The sequence below is a fragment of the Indicator indicator genome, chromosome 20 (assembly GCF_027791375.1).
Source record: "Indicator indicator isolate 239-I01 chromosome 20, UM_Iind_1.1, whole genome shotgun sequence".
Classification (NCBI taxonomy): Eukaryota; Metazoa; Chordata; class Aves; order Piciformes; family Indicatoridae; genus Indicator; species Indicator indicator.
The window spans coordinates 11,726,537-11,731,868 of record NC_072029.1 but is presented as its reverse complement, the minus strand read 5'-3'; positions in this window follow the sequence as shown (position 1 = coordinate 11,731,868).

The following is a 5,332-nucleotide window of genomic DNA, read 5'->3' as shown; positions in this document are numbered from 1 at the left end:
CAGGCAGGTCCCTCTGCAGCAGCCCCCAGGTGTCCCACCTGGAGTTCCGGGGGGCCACCTTCGTCTCGGATCAGCAGCAGGTAGCTCTGGCCATCCACCACGATCTCCTTCTTGAACCGGCCCCCTTGGGAGGAGAGCACAGCAGGGTCAGGAGCTGAGGGCCGGCAGGGAAACCCTGCAGTGCGCCAGGGTGCAGGCGGTGGGGTGCAGAGACGGGGTCACCCCTAGAGCCCAGCAGAGCACCCAGGCCACCCCACATGCCCTGGAACCAGACCTCACCTTCTGGAGACTCCTCCTGCACGTAGGTGCCGGTCAGGTAGCGGTGTACGAGGGCTGACTTGCCGCTGGACAAGTTCCCCACGATGCCCTGAAACAGAGGCACAGGTCACCCACCGCTGCTGTCACCAGCACCTCTCCCTCTACTCGAGGCCACCTCCTGCTAGCTGAGACCACCAGTGCCTGGGCACACACTGACAATGGGCAGAGATGCTCCTTGGAGAGCAGAGGGAAGTTGAACCCAGGTCAGTACTGGTGAGAGGCCTGAGGACACTGACTTGGCTGGGCTGGTAAGACCAGGGCAGGGACTGCCCCCATAGACTGGGCAACAGTGAAGCTGCACCTGGAATCCTGGGGTCAGTTTTGGGCCCCTCACTCCAAGAAGGACATTGAGGGGCTGAAGCAGGTCCAGAGAAGGGCAACAAAGCTGGTGAAGGGTCTGGAGAACAGGGCTGGTGAGGAGCAGCTGAGAGATCTGGGGAAGACTCAGCCTGGAGAAAATGAGGCTGAGAGGAGACCTTCTGGCTCCCTACAACTTCCGGAAAGGATGCTAGAGCCAGGTGGGGGTTGGTCTCTTCTCCCAAAGAAAGGATGACAGGAAGCAGCCTCCAGTTGTCCCAGGGGAGGTTTAGGTTGGACAGGAGGAACAATTTCTGCCCCTTGAGGGTTGTCCAGGCCTGTCCCAGGATGCCCAGGGCAGTGGTGGAATCCCTATCCCTGGAGGAGTTTCAAAGGTGTAGAGATACGGTGCTGAGGGACATGGTTTGGTGGTGGCCTGGCAGTGCTTGGTAAAGGTTGGACTCCATGGCCCCAAAGGTCTTTCCAATCTGAATGATTCTGTGGTTCCATGACTTCAGGTCCAGCCATGAGCTCTCCCCTGTCTGTCTGTCTCAGTACGTGGGCCTGAGGCAAGTCTGGCAGACACAGCCCATGGTGACACGCTGGTGCCAGGCAAACACAGGGCAAACACACTGTGATGCCAGGAGCAGCCCAGCTGCAGGAGCACTGAACTCCATGCCACCTGCTGGCAGAGACCATCCCCAGCACCCACCTCATGCTACACCCCAACTGTACCCTGGCACAGTTCATGAGCCCACACAACAAGAGGAACCGAGCACCAGCACTCAGCCTGGCACTTGCTGTGGTGTCCTCAGCAGGTCTGTGGCACAGCCACACAGTCCCATGAGGCCCAGAGGCGTGGGGCTAAGGAGAGCAGAGCCAATGGGAACATTCAAGCTGCCTCTGCCACCAAAGAACAGTTTATGGCCAACCTCTCCAGGCCAAGCCATGAGTTTGCTGAGTGAGTCACTGCCAGGCAGGTTCTCCAGCTTTCAGCTGCAGCAGGTCCTGCTCCGGGTACCCACACGCTCCTGGAGAGGGGTGAAGAGGCACCAGCCCCACGGTGGAAGGAGCTCAGCCAGCAGGAGCCTGGGAAACCTCTCTGGTCTGCTGGCACCTCCTGTGCCCACAGTGCACGCAGCTGGCAAGCAGAGGGACCAGGGCACCCGGAGCCTGGCACATGGAAGCGCAGCTCAAGGCACTCCCGTAGGCATGCCCAGGCTGAACACATCCTGCCAGGGCTATCATCCACTGTAGCAATTACAGGGCACAGGCAACAAGCTTGGGCAGAGGGGGACAGCACCATGGACCCCACAGGAGTGCTGTGGATCCACACAGCCAGGCATGGATGGGCCCCGTGAGCACCACAGTCTATGTTGTACACAGCCAGGAAACAGTTTGGGTGGGAAGGGACCTTCAAAGCTCACCCAGTCCAACCCCTGCAGTCAGAGCAGGTTGCTCAGAGCCCCAGACAACCTGAGCTGGAATGCTGCTAGGGATGCAGCATCTTCCACCTCTGTGGGCAACCTGGGATAGGCTCTCACTACTCCCAGCACAAGAAATTTCTCCCTTCTCTCCAGTCTCTTTGAGTTCAAATCATTACCCCCTGTCCTGTCACAACAGGCCCTGCTCAAAAGTCTGTCCCCAGCTTTCTGCCTGGCCCCTCGAAGCACTAAAGGCCATCAGAAGCTCTCCCTGCAGCCTTCTCCAGCCCGAACAATCCCAACTCTCTCATTCTGGCCTCACAGCAGAGGGCTTTCAGGCCTCTCATCATTGCCCCAGTCCCTTGGAAAACCTTTGTGAAATGGCTCCTGAGGCTGCCCAGCAGCAAGGACTCCCTGTGACATCAGAGGTCCAACACTGCCAACAAGATTGAGCTCTCCAAAACTTGGATGGAGGCTGCGTTTATGCTTTGTTGTCTTACAACCCAAATCCTGATCCATGTCTTGCTGAAATCAGCTTCTGCTTTGTCTTGTCCTCAACAGATGTCACAAACAAGCTCCACCAGAACAGGCAGCCACGAGGAACACAACCCTCAGAGGTAGCACAGCCAAGACAACTGTGGCTGTAGGCACCTTGGAAACCTCTGCATTAAGACATTGGGAGCATGATGTGACACAAAGGGCTGGCATGGCCCATGTCAGGTCCAGGAGGCACCATCTGTGCTGCCTTCTCCTAGACACAGCCCAGTTCTGCCCATCCAAACACAGGGTCCCTGCCACCACTGGCTACTGCAGCCTCACCCTAGACACCATAGAGGGGGCCTTAGCCCAGCATAGCCAGGACTGGACCAGGGCTGTGAAAGGCCTCCAGGCTTTCAGGAAGACCCACACAGGGCAGATGAAAGGCCAGAGCAAGAGAGATCCTGGAGGCCATGAAAAGCACAGGAGAAGGAACCTGTGCTGATGGAGGGAGAGCTTTAGGTCCTTTGGCTCGCAGCAGTGTTTGCAGCCTGCGCAGCGTTACGGTGCCAGGAAGGCTGCAAGAGGAGCTCTGAGCAGCCTCAGCTCCAGCAGCCAAACTAGGACAGGAACAGTCACAGTTTGCTTCTGCCTTGGCTTGGCTGCAGGCACGAGCAGGGCAGCAGCACAGGGACGGCATGCTGCGCAGAAAGGGATCCTTGTTCCCCTGCCTGAGACAGAGAAGAACCTCCTCCTGAAGGGAGGGAGGGAGACAGACCAAGGGTCTGCAAAGGCAGACAGGGGATGCCACAGAGACAGGGGAGCATGGAGGAGAGCAGTGGGACAGGCTGCTGAGGCTCCTGGGACCCAACAGACAGACACTGGGAAGCACCTGTGGTGTCCTGCCCATTCCCACATTCCTTCCAGTACCCACAGCATGGCTACAGAGGGGTCCCATCTCTAGCAGCAAGGAGGCCATGCTTCCCCCTCACCACAGGCACAGCTTCTGCCCCTCCTGTTCACCAGCCAGCTCAGCCAGCACAGAGCAGGACCTTTGTGTCCTCCTGCACCACCAAACTTCACCAGCTCACCAATGGCCCTGACACTCTGACAAGCAGCCATCAGTGGTGGCAGGCCATGGAGAACATCTCAGAGGTGCTGCACCCTGAACCCTTGTGCCACATGAAGGGGGCTGCTGGGGCAGGGGGAAGCCTCTTTACCACAGACCATGTCCCACAGGTAGGTGATGGAGCCTGGGAAACCTGCCCTGATCTGGCAAAGGAGCTTCATGCCCTGTGTTTGACAGGACAAAGTAGCAGCGGTGACAGTTTCATCCCACCATGGCAGGGACACCACAGGGGCAGCCATGTCTGAGAAGTGGCCAGGAGAGTCCAGGGAAGCTCCAGTGCAGAGCTGGAGCCAACGAGACTCAAATGGAGAGGTGATGTCTCCCATGCAGGTAACTCCCAGCCTGGAGGCTACTCTGAGGGTGATGACCACAGGTGCAGGGCTTTACCACTGCCCAAGATCTGCTCCTGCTTCTGCTACACCAGGCCTGACCCATGCAACAGTATCCAAATTTGGGGAATTAGACCCTGACATGGCCAGCAGGAAGGGTGAGGTGCTCAAATACGGCCTTTGGACCTTCACTTCTGAGTGTTCCCCCAGGCCAACACCCTCTCTCTGCTCCTTTCTCTCCTCAGCTGAAGCTCTCTGCATCTCCACCTGGCCCCATCAAACCACAAGTTCTTCCTAGGGACTTGGAGAAGCACCAGCAAACCCAGGGGAGGTACCCAAGGCACGAGCTGTGAGTACTCACCACCTTCAGCTCAGGCACTGAGCGGCTCAGGGTCCACTCCTGGCTGTTCACAAACGAATCTGCAGAACAGAGAAGAAATCATCAGGTCACTGTGGTCACCCTCAAGATCCCAACAAGGATCCTGCTACGCTCTCTCTGCTCCCTCCAGGCAGGAGGTTTATGGCTCTTCCCTCCCTCCCACCTCAACCAGAGACATGACACTGTCCATGCCCAGCAGCCAGTGCTCCGGACTGGACGCAGTGGGGTACAAAGGCAGCGCAGAGCCCACGCTCCTTGTGCTGGGGACCCTCTGTCCTGTCCTGTGTGAGCACAGAGACCTCACAGCACCCCCTGCCTCGGGGAACATGAGAAGCACCAGAGACCCTGTGTCAGCATGAGCTGAAATTCCCCCCCACTGACAATAACCAGGCTAGCCCAGTCTGGAAGCAAATGAAAGCTGTATTTACAAAGCAGAATCTACAATCTATGATGAAATGCAATGAATATGTACAAATATACAAAATTCACAACACTTACAAATATATACAATCAACAGAAAATCACAACCAATCTCCCTTTGCTTCCCTCCAAAAGGGACCCTCCCAAAGGGGCCTCCCTCTCCCAGGAGCTTCCCCCCCAGGCTCCCCTGGACAGAGAAGCAGAGTTAGTTAAGGAGAAAGTTGTTAACTTAGCTGCCAAGGTCAGTGTGTTATCTTCAGCCAGAAGAGAAGAAGAAACAGCAGCCAGACAGCCCAGCAACTGCCCCCACTGCAGAATGCAGAATGTGCAGAGTGCCTACTTTGTTTTGGGTAATAGTTCTTAAACATTTCTATCTATCCAATGGAAGTGTTTAGAACAATCAGTATTTTGCTTTCTTACACCCAATAGTGACTTATTTACACTCTTTCACTTTCTCTGTTCTGAACTTTGCAAGGAAAAATTAGAAAGACAGTTTCAAACCATCACAGACCCAAAGCCCTTTTGTGGGGCACAGCCTGTGAAGGACCCCAGGACCAAG